This window comes from Perognathus longimembris, chromosome 12, assembly GCF_023159225.1.
Source record: "Perognathus longimembris pacificus isolate PPM17 chromosome 12, ASM2315922v1, whole genome shotgun sequence".
In the NCBI taxonomy this organism is placed as follows: domain Eukaryota; kingdom Metazoa; phylum Chordata; class Mammalia; order Rodentia; family Heteromyidae; genus Perognathus; species Perognathus longimembris.
In genome coordinates, this window is record NC_063172.1 from 52048234 (window position 1) to 52061438 (window position 13205).

A 13205-nucleotide genomic window follows, 5' to 3' on the forward strand; every position below is an offset into this window, starting at 1 on the left:
TACATGATGAGTAATTGTTTTGTTGTACTTTGGTGCAGCCAGCATATTTGCCAGGATTAGATTTTAATGTATTAGTAGGCATCAGCTTGCATATGAATTTTATACCAAAAGTTGTTTGACATATATATATTATAAGGTAGGATTTTTTTTACTGTAAATAGTATTCTTAAATAGTGGTTTACAGATAGCTTAAAAATACTTTAAAAATCAGCCCACCTCAATGGGCAAAGAGCTTGAGTATATTTCATATTTCTCCCAAGAAGATATAAAAATGGCCAATAAATCACATAAGATGTTCAGTACTGGTGCCTCACGCCTTTAATCCTATATTTTTATTACTCTTTCTTTTTCCACCTCTACTCTTTAGTCCTGGCCATTATCCTCTCTTGCCCAAAATAGTACAATAGCCTTTAACTCTTAACTCCCTACTTCCATTGTTGAAAGAGGTTTGGAGATTTTTTTAAATGTCATTCTGAGCAAAGAAAACCTCATGAAAAATCCGTGGAATCACTCCCTTTCTATAGTGCCATGACAGGCACACTGCAAGTGGATCTTTTGAAAGGAGTGATGATGGGAAGCTATTAAATTTTTTAGTTATTGAAAGAGTCTAGCAACAGAGCTTTATCAAAAGCAATGGATCACATGAAATGTTCTGTGCTGCGCACTGCACCAAACACTAGGGAGACAATGGTAAACAAAACAGCATCTCTGCTCTCAAAACAAGCTCATGCTCTAGTTTTGGAGACATAGTATGTAGTACCATTGTTTTGGTTTGGAGTAAATAAAAGAGTATCTAACCTAGTTGCTTATATTTTAAAAAAAGGCTACTGAGAGAAGCCTGAGCTCAGTCTGAAAAGCTGAGGCAATGGTAGTAAAAATTGGGGAGATTTGTTTGGGTGATGGGAAGATTTGCTCTATCTTAAGGAAACAGATAAACAGATAGGGTAGAGCAGCCCGTGGTTGGGGAACTAATTTACAGGATTAGAATGCGTGGTGTTTGTAATTGAGGAGGTCATGAGGATAGCATGAATCCCATAAGAACATAGACATCACAACAGAACCAGCACGTTGTCATTGAGCCACACTTCACAGTATTCTACTGCCTACAGTGAGTGCCTCAAACCATGACGACTACCAAGTTCTCACTATACTTTGTATTTTATTTTATGTGCAAACCTATAATGAAGCTTAATTAAGTGCTAGTTTAATTTATAAAAGCTAGGTGCTGGTGGCTCACACTTATCATTCTAGCAACTGGAGAGGCTGGTTCATGGCCAGCCGGGGCAGAAGAGTTCACAAGACCTCCTTCTCAATCCACAGTGAGGTACAGTGGTGTGTGCCTATCATCCCGATCTAAATGGGAGGCTGAAATTGAGAGGACCCTGGAAGAGAAGCAGGATGCTATGATGCACAGCTGTGATTCCAGCAACAACTGGAAACCCAAAAGAAGATTTTGGCTTAAGTATGCTCTTGGGCAGGAAACAAAGCCATATCTAGTGAAAAACAAGACTGGAGGGGTGTCTTAGCAGTATGCTATACTTATAAATTTACACTTTGAATGGTAACCCCTCTGTACAACTACTTCAAAACCATAAAAAATGATAATTTTTTAAAAAGAAGCATTTTACAGCTTTTCTCTGGCAGATGAGAAGTGCCGGGCACCTCTACGCTGTTGCACCATGACTGCTACTACTGAGTAAAATAAAGATAACTGGAACACAAGCACTGTGTTGCTGTGCCAGTGTACTGAGAGGGTATGGAGTGAATACGACCGGAACAAGCTAGGAGAAGGACTGTTAATGTCCTGGCAGAAGAGAATGAGGTGACATCTCACTACTTTGATGTGCAGGACAAGTTCCAGGACTGCTGTAGTGTTTTTTGCAAGAGTTTGTGTCCCGTAGTAGAATTTCTTTTTCCTGTTTCTAGTAATCCTGCCAACTGCTAGCTACCATTCAGTGAACCTGGATGCCTCAGAGTTGTACTCACTTGTTTTCTGTATACTTGAGACTTTCTGGTCTCCTTGTCATCATCCTTCTCTGTGTAACTTCAGCTTCTGGCTTGGCAACTAAGTAGCAATTTGTATATGAAACATAGACCTCCTCACAGAGGAGCACCTGGTTGGTGTAATTATGGTCAGGTGAGGGAGAGTTGTGTTCTTTCATGGACCAGCTGCTCTGCTCCATGGCTGCTCTGACCCAATCAGCTGAGACCAGAATCTTTTCAGAAGGGAATAGACACAATTTGACCAAGGCAGTGTGCTAGGTTGGCTTCTGAGGCTTTGTTTTCCAGTATAGTAAGGTAAAGACAAAAGTTGAAAGCAATGTCCCAAGTAGCTGTTTTAGAGACATGTGAGATCTTGAGAAACAGGAATTGGGTAGGAAGGAGAAAGTTTAAGGTAACTTTAGATTTCTGGCATCGGCAGTGGATCGATGTTGATAATCAGGATGAGACATTACAGGCAATGGGAAAGGTAGAGTGTGAGAGAGAGGAAAGATGTTTCATGGGCATTTGTACATATCATATAAGCAAGAATTGGAAGTACCAGAGGGAAGATAACTAGTCAATACTTCCAAGTATGGAAGTGGAACTAAGTAGATAGGCTATATCTTGTTGCAGGTGATGGGAATGCTTTCAACTGGTTTAATCCAAAGGAAATTCGTTGATGCATGTAACTGACCTAACAAGAATCAGTAGTAGGCTTATAAGCTAGAACAAGAATTTCCAACCTGTATTTCTCTTTTGAAGATCAAAGGTACCATAGCCAGTTGGCTTCTTTATGCAATGGGGGTGTAGTTTTGGGGGGAAGCTCTGGACTCACATCCTGAACACTCTATAATCGGCAGGAAAAGCTTGTTCTTGCCACTTCACAATGAAAAACATCCTAAAGACTCCTTGATTTATACTGGGTCACTCCCCATTTCTTAGACCAGTCCCTGTGGTTAAAGAAACAAGGGGTTCTGTGCTTGGCCCTGCTTTGATCTCATGCCTGATTCTAGCTGGAGTGGGTGTGGTCTCTTCCCAGAAAAAGTCACAAGAAGATTGTGGACAAATACTCTTTCCTTCCTGCAAAGCATTCCTTCTTTCCAATGTATGAAAAGTAAGACTTCTTTCAGTAGCCGCCGAGACTGTCCATAATCTTTTCTTTTCTTTTTTTTTTTTTTTCTTCATACTGGGGATCTAACCCAGGGCTTTGTACTTGCTAGGCAAGTGCTTTGGCACTGAGCTACATCCCAGCCCTCTTTTCTTTTTTTTTTTTTTTTCTTTTTTGATACTTGTTTTGAGACAGAGTCTTACTATGAAACTCAGGCTAGCCTCAAACTCATGATCCTCCTCCCTCAGCCTCAGTGCCAGGATTGCAAGTATACACCAGTACATCTAGCTTTATGATCTTAATTTCACATGTATGCTTCTTTGTGACTCCAAGCATTTTTTAGTAACCTGGGAGTATTTTCCCCTCTCTGTATGGATATTAAAATGGCTAGTAGCAGGGAAGCTGGAGTCCTGAAGAAAATGAGAAAAGATCTAAGGCAAAAGTTATTTATTCTGCCAGGTACTAGTGTGTCTTGCCTGTGGTCCTAGCTATTCAGGAGGCTGAGACCTGAGGATCACAGTTTAAAGCAGGCCCAAAACCCAGCACAGGCAGGAAAATCCATGATAGGCTCTCGCATTAGCCATGAGAAAGGCAAAAGTGGCTCTGTGACTCAAAGTGGTGGAGCATTAGCATTGAGTGAAAAAGTTCAGGGACAGTGCTCAGGCCCTGAGTTCAAGCTCCAAACCAACAACAAAAGTTCTTCATTCTGTGTATGGTTTGCATTTCAAGTCCCTTCCCTTGTAAGTCTACTCATCAGAGCAACAGATCAGAAGGAAAACTACTACCAGTTTCTGAACACTGAACTAGGAAAACTCATTATTATCAATTATTTCTTGTCCTGTTATTTCCTTGTCCTGTTTTGGGAGTGCTTAGAAAGATATCTTGTTTGAGTAGAGAAAAAGAAGTCAGGATTTGAAATAGTGAAATATGTATATATATATATATATATATATATATATATATACATATTTCAAATAGTGAATATAGATAGATAGAATACACATTCATAAAATATCTTTGGGGGGAAAAAAACTATACACACACACACACACACACAAACATATTCCCAAGAAGAGAACTTATAGCACAAATAACAGAACTGGAAACTTCACAGTTTTCATCTTTTGAATTTAAATTATTGGAAAGTATTGTCTATGTAAAAATGTAAACAAAGCATTTACATTAAAAGGCCGAAATTAATATATAACCCAGCACTGGGGAGACTGAGGCGAGAAGATCATAAGTTCAAGGTCAACCTAGGCTATATAAATAAAGAAATGGTCCTACCTCTTTTGCAGCACCCAGGCCCTGAGTTCAAGCCCCAGGACCAGTTTGAAGAAGAAAAAAAAGAAAAGAAAAAAAAACAGGAACAGATTTATTCAAGGGAAACCAGGGAACTGATCTCACAAGCTGAAGAAGGATGAGGAACCTCATTATAGATGTGATGTGTGTGCATGCATGTGTGTCAGTCCTGAAGCTTGAACTTACAGCCTGGGAGCTGACCCTGAGCTTTTTGCTCAAGGCTTGAACTCTACCACTTGAGCCACAGCTCCACTTCTGGCCTTTGTTTTGGTGGTTAAATGGAAATAAGCATCTCATGGACTATCTTGCTTAGGTTGGTTTCGAACCCATCATCCTCAGATCTCAGCCTTCTCAATAGCTAGGATTCTAGGCATGAACTACCATGAACTACCTCCAAGCTCATTCTTAAAGAGGAAATAAGAAGGGGCACAGGGGAAATTATGTGAAGACTAGCAAGTCTCCATTTCTTTTCTTATTTGTTCCCAGAAGAATGACTTCGAGATATATTGATGCCAGATAAAAGATTGAAAACTTATTCTCTAAAGGAAAGGAATGTTCCTAGAGGGGCAAAACACATTCACATATAGTATTATGTGGCTTCTACAACAAAATGGCCACTTGTCTAATAGCGAAACCTATCAGGTCTCCATTTATTTATAGGTAATACACTGTTTCCAATCACTAACTCATATATTAAGTAACACAAAATATTATAGCATAAAACAAACTATGGGAAAAGGACAACAGAGAAAATTACCAGTATGCTTAAAGAGATAAGGGGAAGTATTGAAATATGTAATAGAATAAAATAGTATGAAAAAGCTTTTCAGGACTATTTAGAATATTGAATAACAATAAAAACCTTCTTGCCTTGCCTCACCTTGCTTTGCTTCACCACACCTCTACTCTGAGTCTCTAATGCATATGATGTCAGATTCATGAGCACCTCCTTTTCCCAATTCATCATTTGTGTGAGTGGTCTCACCATTCTCCCATGTCCTAAATGGAGTTCATCTGTGGCCACTCTCATGTCTGGGAAGCCCATTGTGCTTACGTGGGCAGAATTTAGGTCTCATGTGAGGGTGAGCTAGAAAGCAGTTTCAGGGCCCAAGAAACTACTGATGGGTGAATGATGCTGAGAGGAGTGGTAGATCACCCAAGAAATAAAAGTAGCTCACTTCACAGAAATGAAGGTACTGTTTGTCTTCACCGCAAGGATTTATTCTTGCTATGGTTTATATATGACATGAGTGTCCGCTGAATTTTTTCAGTGGCTGAAATTTAATCCCCATGTTGAGGTATTATGAGGGGGAACTTAACCTGACTATGGGGTAGGTAGCCTTTGCTGATTAGGATAGACATGGTCATCACAGTGGAGCCTGTGACAAACTACTTACTGAAGGCAGTACAGAAAGTGAGAGACCAGGGGAAAGATATTCACACCCACTGCCATACTCTTGCCATGTGGTGGCCTGCACTACTTTGGAACTCTGCCAGTTAGAAAGCCATCACCTCCGTGTGACCTTGCATCTCTAGACCTGTGAGCAAAAAGAAGAATCTTTTCCTTTTAACACTTCCTATCTGTGCAATAGTGTGTTTGGCAACAGGAAAGGGACTAGTAGAATTCCTTTCTTCTCTTCGCCTCATTTCCCAATTAAAAAAGAAATACTACTAAATGTCCAGTTATGTATTCCTATTTTCATTCATTGTGATAGTGGAGGTAATACTTGTTCAGTCAATTCCTCATCTGTACAAGGGAATTATTATCCCTTGCTCAAAGGGCTGTTGCAAGCCACGTGCCAGTGGCTCATGCCTGTAATCCTAGCTACTCAGGAAGCTGAGATCTGAGGATGACAGTTCAAACAGCCCAGGGAGAAACGTCCATAAGACTCAGCTCTAGACTAGGAGTGGCTCATGTGGAAAAGAGAGGTTGGGAGTGTGAGCTGTTGAGTTCAAGCCCTAGTACCAGCACACACATACACCCACCCTCACACACACAAATTGCTGTTGTCAGTATTAAATGATTGGTTTAGAGTGGTTAGAAGAGAGGTTGGTACCTAAGAAATCTCAATTGCTTATATTTTGTTTGGGTTGTTAATAGCACATTCACATATCCCTTTATGAGGGCTGGGAATATGGCCTAGTGGTAAATTGCTTGCCTCGTATACATGAAGCCCTGGGTTCGATTCCTCAGCACCACATATATAGAAAAAGCCGGAAGTAGTGCTGTGACTCAAGTGGTAGAGTGCTAGCCTTGAGCAAAAAGAAGCCAGGGACCGTGCTTAAGCCCTGAGTCCAAGGCCCAGGACTGGCAAAAAACAACAACAACAAAAAAAAAACCCACATACCCAGTTGTGATTATTTTACTCTGATTTACACCTGCTAAATGCCACAAAGTACCATATTTATTCCTTAGCTAAATTTTATCCAAGCTTTGTAACATTCACCTTCTTCATATTGGAAGTTGGAATGTAATGCAGGAGTTTTCATCACTTAAATAAGATTTTTCTGAGCCTATGTCTTCATTTGAAATTGGGACAATATTAGGTTGTAGGTTAATAGGAGGTTAAAATTAATGATGTATATGACAAATGCTCTTTGTACTGCAAAGATATGTGTGTTATAGTTGACTCTCCATGTGATCTTGGCTTTGTTTTAGAGCACCTGGATTTGGTGATGCAAATGAAGAAAGTGGTCCAAGAACTTGCTGGCCCTTATCCCAAACCTTGATTCTACTAGGCACTGAGCCATATACAATTTTGGGGGGAGTTTACAAGCTCTCTACTCAGTTCCACCAGTCACAGATTTCCTGCAGCATAATTCCTTCTAATTTTAGAAGGCATTCAGAAAAGCATTCTGTACAGAATGTTGCTGTCTATGTTTAGTTCCCAGGTGAAAGTGATGTACTGGGTGGCCTCCTTGGCAGATTTGAGTGCTCCCTAACCTTCTGAAGCTTCTACTGTTCTGACAGCCTTTTCAGGAAGCCATTACTTGCCCCCATTTCCCTATCGGTTCATGAGAAACCAGGAATCTTTTTTTTTTTTTGCCAGTCCTGGGGCTTGAACTCAGGGCCTGAGCACTGTCCCTGGCTTCTTTTTGCTCAAGGCTAGCACTCTACCACTTGAGCCACAGCGCCACTTCTGGCCATTGCTGGGGAATTGAACCTAGGGCCTCATGTATAGGAGGCAAGCCCTCTTGCCACTAGGCCATATCCCCAGCCCCCATTCTTCTTTCTTGACATGTTCACACTTCATTACTTCCTGTCATGATGTAACCACTCCCCCTTCTCTTTACCTCCAGAACGTTTTCACTGTCTTATGTGAGCATCTATGGTGGGTCATAATTTTATTTGATCAATACATCTCCATCCACAACTGTTAATAGACATAGGTTACCCTCAAGGGAAAACATGTCATACAATTGGACCCCAAAGTATATTATCCCCATTTCAAATGAGGTACAGATTCAAGATTTGCCAGCTACTCTAGAAGTTTTTACTACCAGGATAAAAAATGTGAATTTTATCTCATAAAGTTATGGTGTGAATGTATTAAGCCTACATAGGGTATTTTTGTGATGTATGACAGGTATTAAGTCAAAGTGAAATAATCATAAGGGAATGTGTGAGTGTACTGTTAACACAACAAAATAAAAACAGCTAGTACTTGTTGGAGGCCCATGCCTGTTCTAAGCCCTACAACACTGAACACTGTCATTGACTGAGGTACTATGTCACACAGATCTTCATCCATTTAATAAAATGCTCTTGCAACCTGCCATGTGTACTTTAACATGCCACAACAGGGAGCAAGGCAGTAATGGAGACTGGACTGTGGAACTGAGGTTTGGGGTGCCAGGGGACCTGTATCCTTCTGCCAGCTTCAGATCCCAAGGTTCCATTCAACAGGTTTTTATTGTTTTATATAGGGAAGTATGTGCAGAAAGAAAGGTATAAACTTCTACATGTGCTAATATTTTGTACACAAGTGGTAGAAGACCTCCTTTTTCTGGGAAAGAGAGCTAAACAGAAAATGCCTTACAATTTGCATATGCCCTTGTCTCCTCCAGGCTCCCACACAGATTAGGGTGGAGTTAGCCCACACCCAGGATAGAAATCTGAATTCCCTTTAAACCAGGACTGATTGACCTTTCCAGGAAACTCTCCATGTTCTGGGTGTGTGTTGGGAGAAGGCCTTCTAAACTCTCAATCCTTTTGGGTTTTACAGGTAGGATTTTTGGGCTCTCACAACATACTTCAAACTGTGTAAGAGAGGAAGGATTTCTTTTGGCTCATAGTTTAGATATTTGTGCCCACAGTCAATTGCTACATTGCTTTTAGGCCCAGGGCAAGGGAGAAATGCCATGGTAAAATGGCACAGAAGAGAAAGCTGCTCTCTTAATAACAGCCAGGAAGCAGAGAGAGGGAGGAAGTAGGAAAGGTCCCAGGACAAGATGTACACTAGAGGTACCCTTCAAAACCATGGCCCCCAGTGACCACTTTCTCCAACCAGGTTTCACCTCTTAATATCCCATTCATTTATGAAATCATTGATCATGGGGTTGGAGGCATGACACAGGTGTTAGAGCACCAGCCAATGGATCCAATACCAAGTTCAAGTCCCAGTCTCAAAAAAGTATCACCATCTGGTGCAAATGTATCAAGCCTGTAATTCTCCCTAGTGAGAGGGGCTAAGAATGGGAGAATAATGGTTGAAAGCCAATATAGGCAGAAAAGTTCTTGAGACCCATTTTCAAGCAATAGCTGGGAATAGCTGTCATCCAAAACGGTGAGACTGGAAGTTCCAGGCTAGCCAGGGCAATAAGTCAGTGAAACCTCATCCATCTGAATGAAGGGGAGCTGGACATGGTGGCAGTGCCTATCATTCCAGAAATGACAGTGCAATCTGGAGGTCAGACCTGGCCAGCACCATCATTGGCTGTTGAGGGGTGTCAGATTGACTCCATCTCAGATAAGGAAAGGAGCTTCCAAGTCTGGGCTGTGACCCTGGCCGGTCAGTATGCTTTGTACTTCCCCAATAAATCCATCTTTTTACTTGAGACTGTCTATGAGTGGTGGACTCTTGGAGGGATGGGGGAGTCCTCCCACCTCAGACCCCATTACATTTGGTGCATGGGCCTGGAAGAGTCCTTAACCACCTTTTTGGGGGAAGACGGAAGATGCCTGGGTGAAGAAAAGAAACCTCCAGAGGTGTAGGTGTGTATGTCTGACCTTGGTCGATCAATCTGTTGCTGTGTCTGTGTTTGTGTCTGTAGGCTGTCTGGGTCCATCTGAGTGGGCCCATCTGCAAAGGTGCACTGGAAAGTGCACTGTCTGTAAAGGCCATCTGTGGGCTGCCTGAGTGGGCCCAGCTGGAAAGATGCGCTGGAAAGTGCATCATCTGTAAAGGCCGTCTGTGGGGCCACCTGCATGGGCCCATCTGCAAGAGTGTGCTGGAAAGTGCACCGCCTGGAAAGGCTGTCTGTGGGGCCGCCTGAGTGGGCCCATCTGTAAAAGCGTGCTGGGAAGTGCACTGTCTGGGGCCCCGACTGCGTAGGCCCATCTGTAAAAGTGCAATGGAAAGCACTGAGTGGGCCCATGTGAATCTGAAAGGTGCACCATCTGTAGGCCTGATGAAGAGCGTAGAGAATAAAATTGTGACCATTATGCCCCTAACAGCTATTTTGCTTCTGTACCTTTGCTTGCTAACCCATGGGGAAGTGGATGGCTATTCTGTAACCACACGTCCCCCCCACCTTCTGTGAACTCTGTACTACCTGACTCTGAGCATTATCTGGCGCCGGGACGTGATTAATTGTCCGCGCCCGGAGATCACTCAAGGTTGGACATAACTAAGTGTCAGCTCTCAGACTCTGGCCCGGACCAGGGGGTAGGAACCGGCTGGCTCCAGGAATGTGGCTATGTGACCACTCCTGGAGGACCACCCCAAGGTTAAGGCTGTCTGGCCCATGCTTCAGCAGGAAGACCCAGGCCAATCCTGAGGTGACCAGTAAACTAGGGCAAATGTCAATCAATCATGTACTTGTAACCAGGGGTCTTCCTCATCTTCCCTGTACTTGTCTATAAAAGCTGTGCTGGAATTGTGCTCGGGGCCTCTCAGCATCACTGGCAATGAGTGTGCAGGGGGGCTTTGACTCTGGACGCTGATGGTCATCTTTGGGGGCCTTAAAAAATCTGGGCATTACACCTGAGACACAGAAGCTGGACGCAGCAGTGCTCTCTAAGGCTGGGGCTATCAAAGGACCCCTTGACCCCCTTCTAAAGGCCCTCATAGTGGAGGGATGTGTTGGCTGTGATCTAACTTACTTTACAGGAAGACATTGGACACGTGGCCACTGCCAGTATTGAGTTCCAAACAGCCTCCCCAGGTCCCCTAGGATCAGGAGGACCAAGGGGAAGAGATCAGCTTCAAGTAACCATTTTCTTCCAATTGAAGGTATTTAAAGGTCAATTGATCTGTTAAATGCTATAGTCAAAATTGGGCTGAGACTAGAGTCAAGTACTGGGTGGGCTGAGTCTTAGCCCAGGGAACCCCCTTCCAGCTATCTTCAGCAGAAAAGTATTTAGTGTGCTAAAATGTCTTGCAAAAACTAACAAGCCCTGGTAAATGAGGCTGGAGATGTTATGCCAAATCATGAAATGACCACCAAGAAGACCACCAAAACTCAGACGTTCCAAAATGCAAAAGCAAGGCAAGACTTTATTCAAGCGGGCCTCATCCTACCCACCGACACAGTGGAGGTTAGGAGGAAGCCCTGAGCTGCGATTGCACAGAGCTTAAAAGGCAAAAAACAAAGTTACTGTTAGGTCCTCTCCCTGAGGGCTCCATGTAGATGCCCCCACCTCATTAAGTCTCCACCCAGTTACCTGGGTAACCTGCAGACCTGGAGGCAGTTACCTCCCCTTTCCCTGAGGTCACATCCTAATCCACCTGGCCACACCCCTTGCCCCTGCCCTAGATATAAGGCAGGGCTGGGTGGGGGTCACGCTCTCTCTCTCTCCCTTCTCTCCGACCATGGATCACCTCAGCCACAGGCCAGCAGTTTGGTAATAAACTTTCTCTCCTGCCTGAATACCGCATGGCGTTCTCCTTTACCGGCTACCTACTTTAAAAACCTAACAAAGTTACAGCAATCAGGTGTTCAAGCAAGCAAGATTAGGACATGGGTACAAATCTGATTGGCTCAGGGCTCAAGGCATTCTGGGGACGGTTAGAGTTAAGCATTCCCAGGCGGTTAGAGTTCTTGACAGGCTGGGCCCTAATAAGCTTGCCCTGGGTTTGCTCATAGTTTAAACAGGCAAAAAAATGGGGCTGCCTGAAAATGGGGTTTACTTTAACTCTTCATTCCCCCCTTCAGAAAATGTTAAAGTCATTTGTTGAAAGTTTTGTCTTAAATCTTGGATGGTTATTGCAAGAGTAAGATTGGCATAGATACCTCTTGCCACCGGATGATGTAAAAAATGGATGAGTTCAAGTTTAAACTCAAAGGTGATCAAGTTTGGGCTTAAAGGATTAGTGCATTGTTTTAAAGAGGAACTATAGTTGATTTGCAGTTGAAAAGATTCGGTATCATAATGCCTAAAGCTGTTTACATCAAGTTATCTGATTTAGCAAAAAGCACTGGGAACTTGGAATTTATTTTCCTCCACTGTTAAAATTTGGGGCTAAATTTGGGGTCATAAATTTGGATGTCACTGTTAAAGAATTACTTGGGTTTCTCAGTCAAAGATTAAGAGAAAAGGACAGGAAACCTTAGGACAGGCCTATGTGCCTATCCTGGGGATGAGGGATGATCTGGCAAAGGTGCAGCTTAGCCAGTCCACATGGTAGGACAGGCCCTAGTGGGGAGTCCGCATGGTGGCACAGGCCCTGGAGGGAGTCCACGCATGGTGGGACAGGCCACAGAGGAAGCTCATTCATAGTGGAAGAGGGCAAGCTGGCACCAAGGCAGTTCATCAAGCTCTAAGAAGTCAGATGATGTTGTAACTACTTTCAACGTGCTATGTGTAACTGTAGCTTCTATTATTGATGATCTTCTTGTATCCCCTTACTGTGGTTGTACCTACACTATCTCTGTATTGTTGTGCCAATGTTGTGCCAAGTTGCAAGACCACCCCCAAGAAGACCACCGAGATTCAGACACTCCGAAATGCAAAAGCAAGGCAAGGCTTTATTTAACGAGCTGCCAACTCGGGCCTTGTCCTACCCACCGACACAGCGGAGGTTAGGAGGAAGCCCCGAGCTGTGATTACACAGGGCTTATAAAGGCAAAGAACAAGGTTACAACAATCAGCTGTGCAAGCAAGATTAGAACACAGGTACAAATCTGATTGGCTCAGGGTTCGATTCTAAAATGGGGTTCATGTGGTGGGGCCTGACTTCAAAGTCTGGCACCTCATTTCCCCCTTTTTCTTTTTGGTACCTTGGGAGCCAATCATGGCTCCATTCTGTCCATTTCAATGGCTTGCATGTCTAGGGGATGATATAGAGGTAAGGCATGGGCCAGTAGGGCCCAATGTAGTAAACAAATGGCCTGTCACCATTTCTTACAAGAATATTCTCTGTACCTCTGTTTTGCATGTCTCTAGTTTATCCTGCCTCATCTTCCCAAAAACAACTCTGGTCCCTTGATTTTAAAGGGGGGCTGATGGGTGAAGATCATCCATCTTCTGTAACTTCTTCAGGCTGACTCAGGGGCGTAGACCTTACCTAGCCAGGAACCTATAACCTTAGTCTCAGTCTAACTTTCTTTTCTTGAGGCGAAGGCAAAGCGGCTGAGTTGGGTGCTTGGA